The 20,360-nt window shown below is 42.5% G+C and overlaps 1 protein-coding gene across 2 annotated transcripts in view; it reads left to right on the forward strand.

The window, feature by feature from the left end:
• The first annotated feature begins 1,761 nt into the window (after positions 1-1,761).
• The window catches only part of SRGAP3 (SLIT-ROBO Rho GTPase activating protein 3), a 183,564-nt gene continuing 164,965 nt past the window's right edge, over positions 1,762-20,360 (forward strand). For both annotated transcript variants that reach the window (XM_033141150.1, XM_033141149.1), the window contains exon 1: positions 1,762-1,908. The gene's annotated coding sequence lies outside the window, so the exon portion shown is untranslated. The remainder of the gene's footprint in view (positions 1,909-20,360) is intronic.

Here is a 20,360-nt window from a genome sequence, read left to right on the forward strand (position 1 = left end):
TTCACATGGAGGTAAGTGGCACTGTATTCACTGGTGCTTACTTTGAGGATTATACTGTAAAACATCAATTCTGCTTGTGGGCTTCCTGTGAGATCAAATGGGTCCAGCACGACCTTTTGTATGTGTTCTTTAGCCTATTTACCAGGGGTGGTAAACTTGTAGTTCACAGGCCATAACCATCCAGCTAAGGTATGCCAAAGGCCCAGCAACCCCTCGCCCAGCAAAATCAGGCATTTCTTCTACACCCTCTGGCACGAGATGCTTTTGGTCAGGAAACACCGGAAGTAAGGAAGTCCCATTAAACTTTGCGGGGCTTACTTCTCAGCAGGCATGCCCCACGACTGCACTGTGGATCTGCTGCATTGTCAATAACTTACAGCGCAGTTGTGGGCACCCATTGCCAGAATAGGAAAAGGGCGGGGGAAGGGAGGGATCGAGGGGCCGGACAAAAATATTCCAAGAACCGCCCGCAGCAGTGTGGAAGCTAACGTGCCAAGCGTGCACCCAGAAAAACTGACGACTGCTTGCGACCTCAGCTTCCTACCTGGAACCACGTATAGGGCAAAACGACACAGAATTTGATTTCCCTCGCCCTAAACTTTGCACGAAGCTAACTTGGAAACTATTACGCTGCTCAGTGCTAAAAAAAAAAAGCCCTGTCAATAATTTTTTTTTAATGCAGGTCTATACTCAATTTGCCTCCCGCTCGAATTTACCCTTCCGTCCAGATCTTTTATTTCCGTAAGAGAGGAGGGCAGGCGCTGCTGTTCTCGCAGACCACGGGAGACAGGAATGCTCCCGCAGATTCCCCCCCTTGCACTTTTTTGTTTGTTTGTTGTTTTGCTTTGCTCGGGGCTGCTGCTGATTTCCCTGCTCCTTGCAGTGAGCTGAAGCGTCCTGCAGGCTACAAAGTGCCAGTTGTTACAAAATGCGGGAGGAGGAGGGGCTTTGCCTGTGCGTGACGTGGAGCGAAGTTAATTCAAGCCCCGCAGTCAAAAGCAGCTCCGTGCACCGGCGCCGCAGACCGGCGGAGCCAATGTATTCGCAGCAGCAGCCAAACTAACTTCGGGCGCTCCCCCCACCCCTCGCCGCCTGTCACCTTCCCCGTTCTGCATCGGGAGCCCCGAGCCTGCTTGGAAGGGGGGCGGCGTGTACGTCTGTGTGTCGAGGCGTAGGCGGGGATGCGATCCCCTTCTGCAACCTGACCTTCCCTTGGATTAGAGCCAGAGAGCTTTTCACTCCGCTCCTCCTTGCTATGGGTTCGCCTGTATGCTAAGGAAGGAGGAACCTTTGCGTGTGTGCTGCTGCTTCTCCTCTGATCTGCCCCTCCCCTCAGCTGCTTCCAGGGCTTGGCTGTATATATTTATTGATTGATTTATAGGATCGCCGCCTCTTTTTTTTAATCGTCCTCTCCAACACAGAACGTCTCTTTGAAGGCTACTTGGGTGCAGGTGACACACCCTCCTCCTCTCCTCTTCCTCCTCCTCCTCCTCTCTCTCCCCCCACCCGCACCCCCGTCGCTTCATTCACTCCTCTTGTTAGTACAAGGGCAATAGCTGTAGATTATTGGATCTGCCAGGTTCTTCTTCTTCTCTGAAGCTGCTGCTGCTGCTTGATCGCCGGTCGCGGAAGGCAAATGCCGGGGAAGGGAGCGAAGAAGGGAAGCTGTGTTGTCTTTGCAGCAAAGTGAAAAAACGGAGAAGGCTGCAAAGCTGATCCGACGACGGAGCAGACCAAGCCGACGGAGAGACTTTCTTCTGCTCCTCCTGAAAGGAAAGATAGAGGAGGAGGGGTGGGTGGAAAAAAAAAATATCGTTGGGATCTTGGTAGATCTTCCCGAAGATGTCATCTCAGCAAAGTTCAAGAAAGACAAAGAGATCATAGCAGAATATGAAACTCAAGTAAAAGGTGAGTGGAAGCTGTACCTCTCTCTCTCTCCTCTCTCTCTCTCTCCTCTCTCTCTCTCTCTCCTTACTTCACCCGGTTCCTTTTCCTCCCCTCCCCCAGCCTCCTTCCCCCCTCCTTTCTCTCCTGCCGCCCTCCCTTTTTCATTGTTATAAATCTTATTATGCATCGCTAATCTTATTGTGAAAGCCCTTGCGTTGTCCGAGCAAGCCCTGGCTGCCGATGGCTCGCTTTTGTGGACGGCAGAGGTCGTGCGGTTGGTTGGTGGGGGGGGGGAGGATCGCGGTGGGGGTAGTAAAAGCTGCATTGCAGTTGTGTGAATGGTGGCTTTTTAACAGTCTGTTCAGAGTAAGAGCCTCACTTAAAAAAAGAAGAAGTAAAAAATCTTCATCACGGCGAGGTCTGGAGCTTTCTTGCGAAATCGCTTGATAAATGGTGCCCTTCGATTAAAGCCCCATTTCGGTGTAGGCGGGGGCACCCATCTGTGTATAACCGATATGTATGTGGCTGGCTATATTTGCATTTGCATAGATGGTATGTAGGCGTGGAGATATATATATGTTAGATATATATATGTGTGTGTGTGTGTGTGTGTGTATACATATATACCATATGTAGAATGATGCTTCATGTGGTGCCCTTTCCACCACGTCAAATAGCATTTAAGACTAAAGGGTCTGCATTTCTTCATATGCCTGTGTCTTAAGCCTATATTTTATATTTTTTTAAAACTACACAGAGGCGCCCCCCCCCCTTCGTTGCCTTCGCTAGCTCTTAGGTCACACAACCCAGGGGAATGGGTAGGGCTGAAGACAAGCAATCTCAGCTGATCGGTGCTGGAGGTTCTGCACAGGAAGGGAGGAAGCTTGGGTATCTGTTCTGCTTCCACACCAGTACCTATGGATGACACACCCTTGGATGAAGGTTTGGCTTATCTGGTGGGATCCGGCCTGTTGTTTTCTGCCACAGCCTCATCTCTCATCTCTTGTCCATTAAGCAACACCCCTAAGTGCAACATAAAACCCATGCACCACATTGCGTTCTTGGTATTTTATCAAGCATTTAGGAAAAAAAAAAAACAGAACTCCCCCCTCTCACACATTGATAAAATCAAAGCCCATTAGCAGTATAAACGTGAAACATGGTACGGACTTCACCCCACACATAGTAGTGTTTACTATGGACTGACATGACATGAAGTATCAGTGTTTATGTCTGTTTTGCTAATCCATGGATTACTGATGGGCTGATGCTGAAAGGGCAAGTAGTCTGGTTAGCTTTGCATGTGCATGTTCAGTGCTGAATGGTGAGTAGTGCCAGCACGGTGCAAAAGATTTGGGGTGAGGGCTGGGGGTTTTGATGACAAAGTTAATAGTGAGCCTACCATCTGCACCAACCATTGGTGCTCCTCGTTTGATCGCAACATAAGACAATATGTATACTATTTATGAAGTAGTTTGATTTTGTTTTGTTTGGAAGCCTGCATTACATTGAGTGTGTGTGTAAGGACTTAATAAAGTACTAGAAAATAACTTTCAAGGTGGTGCGTGGCTATTGCGTTATTAGTTCTCCTAGCCTGTCCTTCAGTAAATGGTCATTGGGTGGCCTTTGAAAATATTAGTTTCATACAGTATAAGTTCACATAATAAAATAAAACTAAAATATTTTTTAAAATCCATAAATAAAATCATATGACACATAAAGGCATGGAAGTACCAAAGTAAAACCAAGAAGACTATCTGTGTAAGCACCATAGTCCTTGTAATGAATAGTTTTTGATGTAAGTCACCCATGAAATAGACCCACCCAAATCAAATGACTTAAGCGTATTGATTTCAGTGGCTCTAACAGAGCAGATCCATACTCCGATTAACATTGGGTATCACCCTTTGTGATGGGAAGGTTGGCATTAGACTAGACCATTTTACAGATATTTGAGTCTCTGGGGCTGCAGTTTGATATCCCTTGCCAAAATAGACAGGATGAAATCTGGGAACTCTTGCATGTCGGTGGAAATTTTCCCATTAACTTCAATAGAGGCAAGATCTGACAGATTAAAATGAAAGAGAACATATTATCCCATATAATTGTTCTTGGATATCCTGTAGTAGTTCCTACAGGAAACTTCTTAATCTGCTGCTGTTGCCATAATGTTGTGTTTTAGTCAGCGGTTATTTCATTGTTAGTAGTCAAGTAGCTTGCAGTGTTCTTTCCTGTGTGTGTGTGTGTGTGTGTGTGTCAGAGAGAGAGAGAGAGAGAGAGAGAGAGAGAGAGAGTGTTAGTTCTAAACTGGCTACATAGCTTTAAGACTAGGGATAGCTGTGGGGATCTGGCCTTTCCTCCGTAAATACAGATAGATTTTATATTGAGAAGAAATGCTTTCAGAGCACACTTGGAAAGCTTCTGAATAAAAATAATAAAAATGCACACACTAAGCACAATATTAATTGTAGCGCTGAATTAAAACCCAGGAACTCTTTTGAGCAGCAGAATTAAGACTGGTTGAGTCACCTTCAAGGTGAGTTCCACCCCATCATCTCCCGGATGCTTTTAAGCAGGAGAGGGGAACCTTTTCCACCCCAACACCCTATGCCAGCCATGGGTGGGGTCAGAGGCAGAAGGAGGCGGGGCAGCAGAGGTGATTATTACCTTCCCAGCTCCCAGCCATACAACAGTCAGACGTGTCTATACCTCGCCCCCATGTCTCTACTCAGGCAACCAACGTGTTATCAGAGTTAAAGGCCACATCCTAGCCTGCCAAAGTACTCAAGGCATGAGGGTAGCCAGGATTTATGTTGGGGTGTGTGTGTCAGGCTTTATGTTTTCTTTTTTTGGGGGGGGGGGAGGAACCTCAGTTACTGCATTTTTCTGTGTATAAGATGCCCCCATGTATAAGACACCCCCTATTTTTGGGGACTCCAAATTAAGAAAACACCCCTCAGCCCTACCCGTGTATAAGACGAGCCCCTATTTTAAACCTATTTTTTTTGATTTAAAAACCTAGTCTTGTACACAGAAAAATACGGTAGTTATTTTGTATTGATTTACTGGATGGGGGGACAGCTGCCCCTCACTGTCCCCTCTTGGCTACACCCATGACTTGAGGGCATGGAGACAGTCTAGGGAAGGCTGGGGGGCAGGCGGTATGACTTGGGTAGAATCCTGAGAGCTGAATGGATTCCTGCGTTGCATGGGGTTGGATTAGATGATCCTTGGGGTCCCTTCCAACTCTACAGTTCTATGAATGGAGAGATCTGGAGGGTCTTGTTTCTCCCCTGGCCCTAAGGTTTCCCATCCCTACTTTAAATAGATCCATGCTGCTTCTTGGATCATTGTCAGACCTTCTGAAAAGGGGTATTTTTGGGACTGGGAATTGATCTTTGGTCTTGTGTATCTGTTTGTTGTATTCGGCATTTTCGGTCTTCAGTGCTTCACTTTGAACAGTGATGCAACTGTCACAACACATGCTGCTGTATGCTAATTGTCAGCCGTTTGTGTATAATTTGGGCAATTTTCATATTATCGTGCCCTGGATTTAAATAGTTGCAGTGCATACTAAGTCGGGGCTGGTGCTCTGCCGTAAAGCTGGCTCTTGCTCTAAATAGCCACTCCCAGTTGAAGACGAGCCAATTGGCAACCAAAGGGTAGTGCTTACACTGGTGTTCCCAGGGTACATGAGGCAGGACTTGCTAACTGTGAAGGCAACTTGCTGCTTGAGTCAGGATCACATGATCTACATGGATGGCGTTTTGCTGGTGGGCCTGATGTGAGGGCTTCAGTTCCTGCAGTAAGTTATCCTAAATCAGAGTGGCCCTCCAGAAGTTGTTGGGATTCCCATCCAGTAGCCAGTGGCCTGGGATGATGGGTGCTGTAGTCCAGCAACATCTAGAGGACCACAGCTGAGCTACACCTGTCCTACATGATACAGCATTTGCTATCACCCATGGCAAGTTTTGGACATCTGCTCTGTGTACCAGTGGGTCTATAATATGGTTCACAGAATGTGGCCTCATCCCTTATCCTTCAACCTTTTATTGCTATGGACTTCTCCAAAACCCTTTCCGATGTTCACTCATTTTGATCATCCAAGCCTTTTCTTTATTTCCCCTTCCAGATAAAATAATGTATTTCTGCTGTTGGGTCATTGCACTGGGTCTTTTTATTAAATGTCTCTCTCATCTTTGGTATCTGAGCTGGCGTTCAGATGACAAGAAAGCCCAAGCATTTTGCTAATAGAGCTGACTTGGCAGAGTATTTATTTCTTGAACTGAACATAAGAAGATGCATGCAAGATTAGATCAATGATCCAACCATTTCCAACAGTGGTTTCCAACAGTGGTCAATGAGATATCTCTGGAAAGCCCACAAGCAGGATGTGAAGGTGGGAGGGGCTGTGGAACTTTTTGGCAGGTCCCAAAGATTTTACATGCTTTTGGAATGTGAGAAAAGGGGGCCTCTGTATCTTCAGTTGCCTGTCTGGAAGGAGAATGTTTCTGACAAGGTAAGAAAATGCTAGCTAGATGCTGTCACCTGTAGCACTTGGATTGCCTATTGTGGCTGCTGTTAGTTTGTGAATAACTTTGCTTTATTTTTGTAGTGTTAGTAGAATCTGCCAAGTCCAACTGTTCATCCTATGGTAATGGGCAGTATGGGTGGTATGCTTTGGGGGGAGGCTTGCTGAGAGGGGCTGAATTTTACATGTGCCTTCTACTGTCCTGTGGCCTTTGGTCTCATTGTGACTAGTGGCTGGAGGTAGGGGGAAAGCAGGTGATAATTTACTTATTTACAAGCCACTTTTCAGAGTTAACCCTCCCACGTTGACTCACAACATTTTAAGATAACATTTCACTATGAAATATTGTAACCCATAAAACTGCCATCTGAAAATATTATGATAACAGCAGAATATTGTTTATATCATTAAATATCAGTTTCAGTGTAAACAAGGGCATTTTTTTTTCCGAGGCAGCCATTGAATACAGAACATTAAAATGTCAGTGAAAAGCAGTTGGAAGTGGATTTCAAAGTCCATTTTTAAATTTGTCAATGTGGGGGTACTGTAAAGCTCCATAAAGAGCATGGATCATGGTGGCCAGGCTGTGAGCCCTGGAATACCTGCTCTGTGCCTTACAGGCCATTTTCCACCTGGCCTGGGAGGGCAGAGCCCTAACTGACTCCAGCTGCAAAAGCTGAGGCTGTTGAGCAGAATCTTGGACTGAGGTATTGGTTGGGGATTTTTGTTGGGGGAGGTTGTTGCTGTTCATTTTTTTGTATATTTCGGATTTTAATATTTGTGTAGAAGTGTTTCAGTTTGGTTGTTTGCTTTTTGATGTCTTGCTTTTTGTTTATGTCTATGTGTTTGCAGTAATGTAGTTTTTATATGTTCTTTGTCCGCTTTGAGCATGGCTTTGGCTTTGGAAAGGCAGCATACAATTAAAATGATGGATTGAATGAATCATTTCAAGGAATAGGCACTCCTTGCCACTGAGGCCACCTGGCTATAGTGAGTGAAACACGGGCTGGAACCCCAGGCTGATCTTTCAGAAGGAGTGCAATTCTCTCCGGAACAGGATGACTACCTAATTCCTGGACATGGGAACCACCATCCACAGCATCTCTATCTTACTGAGATTCAGCTTCAGATTATTGGCTCTCAGCCAGCCCAATATTGCTTCCAGACATTCGTCAAGCACCTGCACAGCTTTTATAGATAGTTGCCTTGGACTGAATCCTAGGAAAGGCATGCTAGTATCAAACAACTGTCAATTAAATCGTAAATAGGTATGTGGCTCATAGCTTGGGTAAGTACAGTTTGTTGTACATGTTACAAAATGGTCACATGGAAGGCATGTGCAGATATTGGTGTATTACCTACATGTCATTATGTCTTATGACCCTGCATGGGTGCATGTGAGCTTACTGCGTGCTGTGGTATGAGCTGGGCAAAGTTTATTGTGGTTTGTACTAGGTAAAGATCAAATTTCTGCACAAAGTTGTTTTCTGTGTAGGAATTTATAACATGGAGCAATGGTTCCTTAGCGTCAACATGCTCTCCAGTCTTGTACCTTTGGAAAGTAGTGTCTGTTGCACATACATGTGAGGCAACTTCTAAGATGTGACGATGGGTGATTTCAGTTCACAGCTGCTGTTACTGTGCGCCCGTCGGATCATTATTTTTGCAATGGGGATTGGCACCCTGTGGCCATTGTCCATCGTTCTAGCCATGTCGTGAAGCAGAACTTGCTGCATGAATTGAGGCTATGAAGATTCAATAGATTTTTTCAGTTCTGGCTGCTACTGATGTAGATCAAGAGCAGGGAATCCACGTAGCATAGTCTGCTGTTTGAATTCAGTCCTTCCCTTGAAGATGTCAGGATGCAAATAGTCTAAACTAGCGAAGAGAAGACTCCCTGGAAAAGACCCTGATGTTGGGAAAGATGGAGGGCACAAGGAGAAGGGGACGACAGAGGATGAGATGGTTGGACAGTGTTCTTGAAGCAACTAGCATGAGTTTGGCCAAACTGTGGGAGGCAGTGAAGGATAGGCGTGCCTGGCGTGCTCCGGTCCATGGGGTCATGATGAGTCGGACACGACTGAACAACAACAAAAAGCTCAACTTTGTTAAACTGTACAGGTGCCTCTAGCACAAGGTGCCTTGTTTGCTCATACACCCATTCTTTGTTGTTTTGGGTGGGTGAGATTCAGTTTTGGTTACAGCTATACCATACATTTTAATTATTCTACTGGCACTTTTAACATTCATAAAAATCCTGGAAAGTAGTTTGCGTTTTTTTTTTTTTTTTTTAAAACATGTTATTTAAGTTTTTCATGCAAACAAGTCTAACGCTAACAACATAAAATAGTCAAGGTACAAATATATAGGCTGCATGCATTTTCCATTGCATGATAATAAGCTTGTGTGTAGAATATGCATATTCACAATTGTTTTTCCACCCTAACAAGTATTTCCAAATTTCACAATTTGTCTGTGGTGTCTTTGTTGTTGTCATCCGGTCTTATGCCCGTCTTATAAATCCATGCCATTGGATGGCGAAATCATTGTTGTTTAAGGGTGCTGGGAGTTATAGCTCTGCGAGGTCAGCACCCTGGACAAACTACAGTTCCCAAGATTCTTGGTGTGTGTGTGTGTGCGCGCCACAGTCATTCAGGTGGTATAAGAGTGCTTTAGATGCATGATGCAGATGTAACCTTTCTTGCATGGAGGTGGATGTAGATTAACGCCGAAGGGAACCAGCCTCAGTACAGTGGGCTAGATTGGTAGATGATCAGATTCTCACCTGCTGTGTGATTCTAAGCCTGTAAGCATAAAATAGCTAATTGCTTTGTTCCTAATGCTCACAAGGTGGCTTTTTAAGATGAAGTGAAATGTAACAGTGCCTGGAAATCGTCAAAGAAATAGTTTGGGGAGGATTGTTTGTGTAATGGCTTTTGATCGTGGTGTTATAAAACTCTGCACCAAATTACAGAGTAGCTGATTATTCCAGGCAGTGAGCAATCCAGCATCGAAAATGAAGACCTGGAAAGGAAAGCTTTTAATTGTTCCCTCCCCGAAAAGGGCATGTTTTGCGCTAATTTACCTCTTTGCATCGACACAAGATGATATATGTTGTATTAATGAAATGTATAAGCTAATGATAACTTAATGCTGAGGGCCAAGAATGGTCTGTGCATCTAAAATTGCAAGGTGCTTTACCAGGTCAGCTACTGGGTGCTCAGAGAAAGAAGCTTAATTTGGAGATGGCAGGGTTGAGGTTGCCCTGACAGTTGCTGATTGGAGGCGAGCCACTATTAAATTGAAGAAGTTGGGAAAGCACTGGAGTATGAGGCTGGGAACATGAGCCAAATGGGAGTCAGGAGTCAAGACCTCGAAGAACCAGAGCCAACAGAGGCTGGAACTTAGTATTAATGGGGCTGTTGTGGTGGTGGCTGAAAGCATAGGTGGCATTTCTTGTTCACTTGGCTTCCCTTGCAAGATCAGGCAAGCCCGAAATGGATGTGACATTTGCACTGAGGGTTCCTGCCATCTTCTTAATGTGTAGTTCTTTGTAAAGCCTGGAATTGTCACCTGATTGAAGAAATTGCAGTTGGTTGGCCAGCAGAGGCATACCCAGGGGCTGGCAAAACTGGCCCCCGCTAGCAGTGTAGGCCCATGGGTGGGGGCCCAAAAATCACCTATCAGGCGTTGAAGTCCTCATGCAACACCTGGAGCGTCCCCTTGGCTCAACACTAGAGCACCTGCTTTGTCCGCAGAAGGAATCCGCCAGGATCTCCAGCAGGAAAAGGTATTGGGACGGAAAGGGGTCCTTGAAGCAGCTTCCAGGCAGAGAGCAGCATGGGCACCCCATCCAGCCCTGGTGCGTTCCTCTTGTCCAGGCAACCTCATCTGCTTCTCAGTTGGTTTTTTTGTGGGCTTGGTCAATGTAGACAATACTGAGCAAGATGGGCCAATGGTCTGATTCAGTATAAGGCAGCTTCCTATGTTTTACATTTACTCCTGAATGTTGCTACATAACTTGGTTCTGAAGCAAGAAGCATTTTATTTTAAATGACTTACAGATGTAGACTAACATTAGAATGGTCATTTCCTTCTTTATGTGAAAGAAGGTGAGATATCTTTAAAGGCAGCACTTGCAGTTTGTGGTTTTGAAAATAAGTACTTCTGTTAATTGGGAAGCAAATTTGTAAACGTTTAATAGAATCTATGGGGAAAGTGTCCCCTAAATACTGTTTTGCAACTCATATTAATTTCAAATGTTTCAGTCCTACTAGTTTTGTCTTTAGCCAACTGGAAACAATGGATTGGAATGAAGCCGGGGCTGTGTAGGCTAAGGTGTAATAAGACAGAACTCGGCCTAGAATAAAATGAGGTCAGATATGAAATAACGGACATGATCTGGGGTGCCAAGTTGGACAGCATCTTTGGACAGCAGCAGTGTTGTAATGGCAGCAGTTCTCTTTTCTGTGTTTTCTGTATGGTTTCTTTCCTCTGAAGGCCTAAACTGAAAATAATACTTTTGCCAAAACTTGACAGCATTATAATCTCTAGTAAATCCTACAAATGCCAGCTCAAGTCTGGGACTCAAACCATCTGCTTCATAGGTGGCGTTCTGTCCTGCAGTTGGAACAGTTTAGGCCAGTTGTGGTTCTGCATGTCTTCTGTTGGCTGCTGTGGTTCATAACAGAGCGATAGGTGGGTTATAAATATGAACATATTTTTCAAGGCAGTTAGTATTTGGGGAAAAAGCCTTCTCCTGCAATCTTGAACATTCAGGAAAGTGCTCCAAAAACCTTTAGTTAAAAGCCCTCTTGCCTTTTGAAGTTCTGACAGCAGTGATGGCAGCCTTCCAACCCCATGGTCTAAAATTGATAACATGCACACACACACCCCCCCACCCACCCCACATTGTACTTCCCAGCCCTTGTTTCAAAGTACTGCTTTAGCCAAAAGCTCTTTGAAAGCCAGTGTGAGTCGTGTTATAGTGTCTTTTTTTCTGTACCAGATTTTATCTCTAAATTGGGTGTTTCCCTTAAAAATTTGTCATCTTAAACTCCTCAGGGGCCATAGCTCAGTAGTAGAACATCTCTTTTGTATGCAGAATGTCCCAGGTTCAATCCTCAGCATCTCCAGGTAGGGCTGGGAGAGAATCCTGCCTGAAGAGCTGCTCTTGGTATCAACAATACTGAGCTAGATAGGCCAATGGTTTAACTCAGTATAAGGCAGCTTCCTATGTTCACCTCTATGTTAAAAGATAAAGGGTTGTTTGAAGATAATTCTGAAGATTTGTATCTAGCACATTTTTTATGAGAAGTGAGATGTTGGTGCTCGTATCTTGATAAAAGTGCTATGGATGCCAGCACAAAATGGTTACCATGGGCAGCAAAAAACGTGGAGATAGTGTCACAAAAAAGAACTCTCTACCTATCATGCTTAGGTCTCAGTTACAGACTCTCTAAAAAGAATGACTCCTCCAAAATGAAGTAGGCTAGTAAGGAGGAAGGGAGGGGAGAGAAATCTAATAGAAACAGCATGTTGGCAATAGAACAGCTGACATATGAAAATGATAATGAGAGAAAATTGAAGAGGCATGTCCCCCTGTACTAGGGATGGGGCTCAACATCTGAGCAGAAGGCTGCAATGTCTTGCAGAATGCTAGATCAAAATGAGAGGTTTGGTAAACAGAAGTTTGCACTTTATTTCCAGGAGAGAAATATGGCTGGCTGGCTTGAGATAAAGGCAATGTAGATGGGAGGTACCTGCCCCAAAAGGAGAAATCTAGTACAGAGTAGGTGACAGCCAGCATGCATACATTCAAAAACATGCACGCACTCTGTGCATTTTATTACAGTGGAAGGCTCCAAGGGATTTGATAGGCTCTGACAAATATTATGGCTATATTAAATGGCGGTTTTCTGATCCATTGTATCAGGAGCTATAAAGGAGGGAGCTCCAGTGTGAATCTGTGCTCTGTAATCCATTAACCATCAAGTGATAAATTAGACTATAAACAGAAACCCCCACAGAGCGAGTGAAGGCATATTTAGTGCAGCCAGATCCAAACATGAAAAGACACCAGTATGAAACAGATGTGGAACATTCTCAGGGGTATTCTGTGAGAGTCCTTTAGCTTTCTCTCCTCCCCAGTTTTTTCTTTTAACAAGTACATCTGCAACCCCTCAAGTGTATTACCTGAATACAGAAAGTACACTGAAAATGTACACACACACCTGTTTTTCTAGAAAAAGGGGTGCCGGAACTCTCCATGAATGCCTCCCTTGTTCTCTGATAATGGCAATGGTGTCCACCTTAGAGGTGCCAGAACAGAATTCTGTTGAGTTCTGGCTGGGGAAAAAGCCACACACACACATAGTCAGTACTCAAAGGAGTTCCAACTGTTTCTGTGTTGCATATTGCCTAAATTCAGCTGAGGCTCTCCCACAATAAGCAATGGGAAATCCTTACCTTCCAACTGCTGGTATGACAGATTGGAGGTCTTTAGCAAATACTGCTTGCCTCCAGTTTCAGGAAACAGCATTTGATTTCTGTAGGTTGGGTACTCCTTCCCCTGATCCATCTTGAATCCACTACTTCTGGCTAACCACAGTAAGAATATGGAAGAGGAGGGCAAAGGGTGTTAAAATGTGCTCTTAGCGGGGTTGGAAGGGGATGGATAGCAGAAAATGAAAGGACAGTCTGCCCTAACCCCGATCAATGATCAAAATCTGCAAGAGAGACTTTGAGAAGAACAAAATTGATTCAACTAAAATTTTGTGAAATTATCCCAGTAATTTGAGGACAGATGCTTTCATGAAAAGCCCCCAGATTCTGTTTCTTTGAATGGTTTCACTCATTCTTCAGCAAATTTACTTGGGAGTAGGGCTGGGCAAATCTGTCACTTATGGTTTCTCTCTTTCTCATTTTTCCAGTTTTGAGTTGAGTTCTTCACATTTCCTCAACAGTTTATAAATTGTTTTTTTGAAGTCCTTATGAAAATTGACCAGCATTTTAGTGTGAGTTTCTGCTAATATACTGTACACATTTTTATATGCAGTTTTGCCTTATGTACATATTTCTGCAAATCATATTTCTAGAATATTTCCCAAAATTTTTATTTTTGTACATTTTCACTAACATATGCAGCTGTATATGCATTCACGTTAGTACACATTGCTTGTTCTAGAGAAGTGCATTGCATACCGTATATACTCGAGTATAAGCCGACCCGAATATAAACCGAGGCACCTAATTTTCCAACAAAAACCTGGGAAAGCTTATTGACTCAAGTATAAGCTGGTTCACATTTGCTGCTGTGGAGGAGGAGGAGGAACGAGCAGCCTGAAAGCAGCCCTTTGGGCTGCTCCTTCCTCTTCCTCCTTTGCCAAGTTTGCATTTATGCGAGCAGTTCAGGAATGGAACAAGCGTACACCGTTCTTGTGCGCTTCTTAAGGAATGGTTGACAGGGGAGAGCGGGTGGCAGCACGAGCGGAGAGAAAGGGCTTCTTTCGCCTCCCCCACCCCCGCCTCACTCGAGTATAAGCCGAGGGCAGCTTTTTCAGCACAAAAAATGTGCTGAAAAACTAGGCTTATACTCAAGTATATACGGTAATTTGGAGAAGTGTGCAGTTTGAAGGGTCGCTGTGCTTTGCAAAGAGCAAATTGGGTAGATTTGCCTTTAGATACTATCAGAACCCAATCTTTCGCTCCCATCCCTTCTTGGCAGTTAGTCACATAACGTTGGAACCCAGTGAGACTTGCTTCTGATTAATAACAAACCCATGTATGTCTGATTTCTGGTTTCCCCCCACCTGCCGTACCCCAAAAAACATGGAGCACCTTTTAAACATTTGGATGTGCTTTCAAATAAAACATCTTTGGAATTTTTGTAAGACATACTCATCAAAAAGAAGGGGGAAAGAAAAGAAATCCATCTGTAAAAACATTTTTCTTAGTAGTTGAGGTTTAAAAATAACTATACTGTACCTCTTGGAAAAAAATGAGCTGCTCTAGGGGTGCTGTGCCCACTCTAGCTGTTCTCATTTGCACCTCTCCTGCAGATATTCATTCAGCTGATGCCCACCCTAGCAGTAGTCCCCAGTGTGTGACGAAGGAGGCAGACATTTTTATGGTGGCAGGCATTTTTATTTTCTAAAATTAAAATAATGACCTCAGAACAGGCTTTTTTTGTTCTTGGAAAAATGAAATTCTAGGCACTTGGATCCCTTCCCCCAAAAGAATTTTGTCTCCATCAAAAAGAAGAAGCCAATTTTCAATACAGATGAAACTTCTCAAAAATATGATTGTACTTTTGTAAACTTTTGTCCATTTGGCATAGCCCTGGAGTGAACTTGCCATTTTGCGTACTCAAGTGCTAACGTTCAAACCCTGACAGATCTCCGACTCTCCTCATTCATTAGAAAAGTCAGACAGTGAAACACGGCCTCCTTTCAGAGGGACGGTTCAGCCACATCATTACTTCTGATGGCTTTAATGGGATTTATGTAGTTCCACTATTAAACACCCGCTAAAGCCATTAACCAGGAGCTTCTGCCAGGCCAACGAAAGCGTTTCTACGAGAGCTGATATGTAAGAAAGAAAAGCACAACTTCTGTCTATATTTTTAGATGGACCAGGGTGCTTGTCTTTGGTGGGCTTGTGAAGTATAGTTGGGAAGTTTATTTAGTTGCTTGCATTCTGAATAAGAAGAATGAAACTCGAGTAGCAAGGACTAGAAAGGAGCAAGAACCACTATGTTCATGTGGTCCAAATAAGTCATAGTTTGAGTTACCATTATATGTGAACGAGGCCGGTGAAAGTGAGAACACATTGGTTTATTCGGTATGGTTTATGGCGGTTATTACAAAATCTGGTAGTCTAAATCTTTTAGATTACCATAGTGATTTTCTTAATTGTGTCCATTCATGAGAGGATAGAGTTCTATGAACAGAGAATCATGTGGCAGCCTCATGCACCTCTGGACCATGCTTAGGGAGTATAGTCCAACCCTAGATGTTATAAATGTGCAAAACAGGCTGGGTGGTAGTAGAAATGAAACTACAAAGCACAAAAGTAGACTAGATGGGACCAGATACTTTGGGGGTTCAGATTTTGCTGATGCAAAAGTGCTAGGGAGGCATTATGAACTATGTTTTATGAACACTGTGGGGGACGGGACGGGACAGGGAGGCTAAGTACACTAACTCTTCCCCCTTAGTTGTTGTCCCCCCATAGCTCATGGAGGGTGACATTGTGGAGTGTTTTCTGTATCTGCAGAATCTCCCTGTGCCTCATCACCTTGATTTTTCCAGGGTTCTAAAATGCCCATGGGGTTTTTATGGATACAACCTGATACAAGTCAGTCTCCACGAGAAGGCCAATGCTCTCCTTTGCATGTTATCTGAACACTAGATTGTCATACCTGTAAATAAATGCACTAAAATAAATGCTAATGAGAATAAGTGGGGTGGAACATTTTCCACTACTGCATTTTTTTGTGGAAAAGGATCCTTATGTGAAAAAGCACATCTTTATCACAAAATTAATCCATAGCATCATGAATGGATATGGTACCAGATTGAGCAGTTTCAAAGTTGTAATTAACTTTGGCCTATTCCTTGGAAGCATATAATTGCATAACTATTTGGGCGCATTAAAATCAGTATTAACAGTTTAGTGCCATTTTCTCTTGTATTTAATTTATATAAAGGAATTACATGCTATTGAATTGCAAAAATTTGAGGATCACAATTATTTAAGTAAAAACAAAATTAAACTACATTAAAACTACCATATATGAATAAATGTTGTTGGTTGAGTAGGCTTGTATAGGACTGGGCATTTCATATCTTTTGCTGACCCCCCCCCCCCCGTAACTGAATATTTCATTTCATTTCATATACTTTGGGCAATTAGAGAAAACTGAGGTGTTTATACAGCTTGTAAAAATAACATTGGATAATTCTTTCAATTTTCTCCACTAAGTTAAATCAACATGCTAAATTGGACCCCAATCAATTTAGGCCACTGAATAATTTTCTAGAAAACACACATCATTTCAGTGGTGAAGGGATTGTAACTTATTTAATGTAGGCAAATTAAAGTTCATTCCAAAAGACATGGTAGATTCTTGAATAGCTAGCTCTTAAAAATAAGCTTTCAGACATAATACTTTGGGCTGCCATCCTACAACACTTACTTGGGAGTAAGCATCACTGACTTTTATGGGTTTGCCTTGTTTGTGTCATACATATGATTGTGTTGTTTTGTCTGGCCAAAACAATAAGTGTATATTATCAGATCTTTAAAACTTGGCTGAGTTAATATGCTTTAATGGTACAAAGGCAAAAAATTTTTTGATACAGCCTTATAAATATAGCAGGGAAATATGTTCTCTGGTGGTTTTTGTTTGTTTGTTTTGCTTTTGGCTAAATGCTAGTTTGGTGTTCATCTTTTGGCAACCTCTATATATACTGCAAAATATACCCATAATCATGTTTCCTCTTTTGCTTTTTTATCAACAGTAGCTGTAAATGGCCTTGTTTTCTACTAGTGCATTTGAGAGGGCCATGAAAATAGTTGTGAATGGAGCACTAGACGCTTCAAGCTTGAGTCTTGTGTGGCATGGAAATTTCTTCATAATTGCTCTATGAAATGGGATAAAATTAAGACAAAGTACTGAGGATCATATCATGAATGTGACTTCTAGAAAAACATGGCATGTAAAAAAAAATTCTTGGAGCATAGCTGCATTCTGAGCAGAGATTACCCCTTATACACTTTGCTATGCTAGTACAGTATTAAAAATCCCCAGTGATGCTGGAATCTGTTTCCGCATGGAGATAAAAGGACTGGGTTGTGCCTAGGAATAAGGATGCTTTAAAAAAAACATGGTAAACTGTGGGGTTGCTGAACTGCAGTCTCAGAAATCCTCCTTCAGTTCTCTTGGTGTGTTCTTCCCCATGTCTGTTGCCTACCTCTTCATCCATGCTTGCTACTACAGGGCAGAAGATAAATTTTGCTTCATTTAGCAGCCCAGGAGGGCATCGGCCAATAGAAGAACCAGGAGAGAAATGGAATCAGAGATGTGTGCTGTTAATGACTTGGGATGATGCTCTAGCAATCCTCACAGAAGTTGCTTAGTCGAAGCGAGGTCCAACTCCCTGACTTCAGCATTCTAAGGTTATATTGGAGAAACTGCAGTCTTTACTCCCTCGACATGCTCAGAATCTTGGCTTATGTGTTTGGAAGGCAGGTTTGTCATATGGAGGTCATGGTAAATCTTTTCAGTCTTTTTCTTAAGTTCCTAATCAGAGCCCTCCTTATGAAATTCTTCATTTACAGATTCCATACTTGTTAACTGCTTACATTCATATTCTCCCTTTCCATTTAAAAATGCTCCAGGTGGTTACTTCATAGCATTTTTGGAATCAGTGGAAACCTTCATTTTTGAAAACTTGGTAAACGCTTATACAGATGCTGTTTTAAAATTGTTCTATTCTGGGGTGCGTTAAAAAAGATTTTTTTTTGCTTTGAGCAAAAATCTCTCCTGTCCTCCCTTCATTTATTACAAGATGCTTTGAGGATTGCTGTGAATTAACAGGAATTTAATACAACTGGACAACACTTCCTTTGTTTATTAGGGCAGTGTGATAGATTCTGAGTGAGTTAGTAAACAGAAATGAAATAATAATCAAGGCTAGTGAAAAGGCAGACTTTTCCTCTTGGGTGTTGGTTGATAAGTAACTATTATACCTTTTTTATTGTGACTTTGCATGAACAGCACTGGCACTTAGCACCTGTTTAGAGAGAACAGACATACTTAGATAAAAAGGGACTACAGGTGGAGTAATTTTGGCTCCATTGAGAATAATTGAAGCTGCACAAGGACTTTCAGCTGGTGTGTGTTTGTAAGCATATAGTTTCTTCAGTGGTGGCTGACAGACTGCTTGAGTCTTTAGTTCAGAGTTCTGAGGTGGTTGCTGTGGGATGTAAAAGGACAGGGGCAGTCAAACCCAACTTCCTTATATGGAACTCTACAGTTGGGGGTGAACTCTACAGTTGGGAGCTTCCAACTGTAGTGTGTATGCCGAGTCTCCATGTCGCTGGTCAGTTGTGTTAATCTCTAAGACAGTTTAAAAGCAGCATTATTAAAATGCACCGTTGGCACTAGGCCAAAAGTAAAAAGAGGGACTTTCTCTCATAAAGAGTCACCATATGTATATTATTTAGTAACTTTTAAGCCTGCCTCTAGGATCCTTATGTGACTAGATGATGATTACTTGTAAGTAAACGTTATACACTTTACCAAACACTGTGAAGTGTCTTATTGAAAGAGGGATAAAAAGGGGAAGACACCAGGACAATATTTTTAATGACTCTAGCGAGTCTATGCAAACTATCTGCTGCGCATATGAAGTAAAAAGGGAATGTTAGCTCTGCTGATATTATCGAGCTTGTAAACGCAAGTTGGGATAGGATATCTAAAACATATATCCTCTCCCACATCCCTCAACATTCCCACAAAGGGTTATGGGCCCAGAATTGCATATTTTTGTGTATTTTTAAAGGATTGCATCGGATTGCAATTTTGAGTTGAGTGGATTTTCCTGGTGAGCACAAGGCCTAAAGCATCCATTGTGCTGAAAAGGGGAATTAACTACCCCTCCCCTCCCTCAGTGTTCACAGTAATCCAAGGCAGTGAAGATTTGTTTAGAGATTTTTGCATTTTGAGATTTTTGAACATTTTTCAAAAATTTTGGATTTTAAGATGGCTAGTGCAAATTTTGATAGTGATACAAACTAGGGATGATTGTGCTGAGTGAGAATAATTTTATGCACTGGAAGCAGCGCTTAATAGCATATCTAGATGCAAAGCATGTTTTGGAGGCTGTTGAAGATCCCATGCCTACTGGCACAAGTAGAGAGGATTTAGCCAAGATAGCAGCTTGGAAGCGCAAGAACAGTGAAGCTAGGCATATAATTCTATGTGCACTTCGCAATGAGCATCTATCATTAATAAATAGTAAAGATGATGCATATCCTAAAAGACATTGAACGCATGTATGGAGAATCTTCCAGGAACTCCTACAGAAGCTTGATGTATAAATTAACCAGATTGAGAATGAATTATAAAGGAGAATTCACAGCACACATCAGCAAATTTACTGAGATTATTCAAAAGATTGACCTCACTCCTAAGCCTTTTGATGAAGAAACAAAGGTATCATTTTTGCTAGCATCCCTAGGACCGTGTTTTGATCCATTTGTCAGTCTAATGGACCATAGAGAAGGTCTAACTTTCAAAGACCTGACCAGTCATTTAAGAGAAGAGTGTAGAGAGAGAGCAGAGTCTCCAGTAAGAAATGCCACAAGCAAGGACAGTAATTATGCGTCCAGGCAATTTACAAAGTCCAGAGAAATGCCCAAGAAAATAATTTGCTACAATTGCAACAAGGAAGGCCATATTTCTAGGAACTGTAAAGCTCCTCCTAAAGCAAAGAATTCCCAAACCTCTCAGCCAAAATGGCAAAAGAAGGGGAAATTTGAACACACTATGCTACTTCAAGAAAGGAATTTAGCTGTTCATAACCGTGAAAATAAACGTAATATGTGGATTTTAGATTCAGGAGCCAGTTCACATTATTCATTTAAAAGAGAAAATTTTAATGAGATAAATGAAGATGAAGAATCTGAAATAGAGATAGCAGATGGCAGAGTTATTAAAGCAAAAGGTGCAGGTTCCATGGACTTGAAATTCAATATAAACAATGAACCTGTTAAGACCAAAGTGCTTAAAGTTTTGTACGTTCCAGAACTAAGTTGCAATTTACTCAGTGTGTCCAGTTTGGACAAGAAAGGTTTCCAAATCACATTTGGAAATGGAGAGTGTAATGTGACTAAAGATGGTGAACTGTATATTCAAGCAAAATTAATTAATGGT

Source organism: Lacerta agilis, chromosome 2, assembly GCF_009819535.1.
Source record: "Lacerta agilis isolate rLacAgi1 chromosome 2, rLacAgi1.pri, whole genome shotgun sequence".
NCBI lineage: Eukaryota > Metazoa > Chordata > Lepidosauria > Squamata > Lacertidae > Lacerta > Lacerta agilis.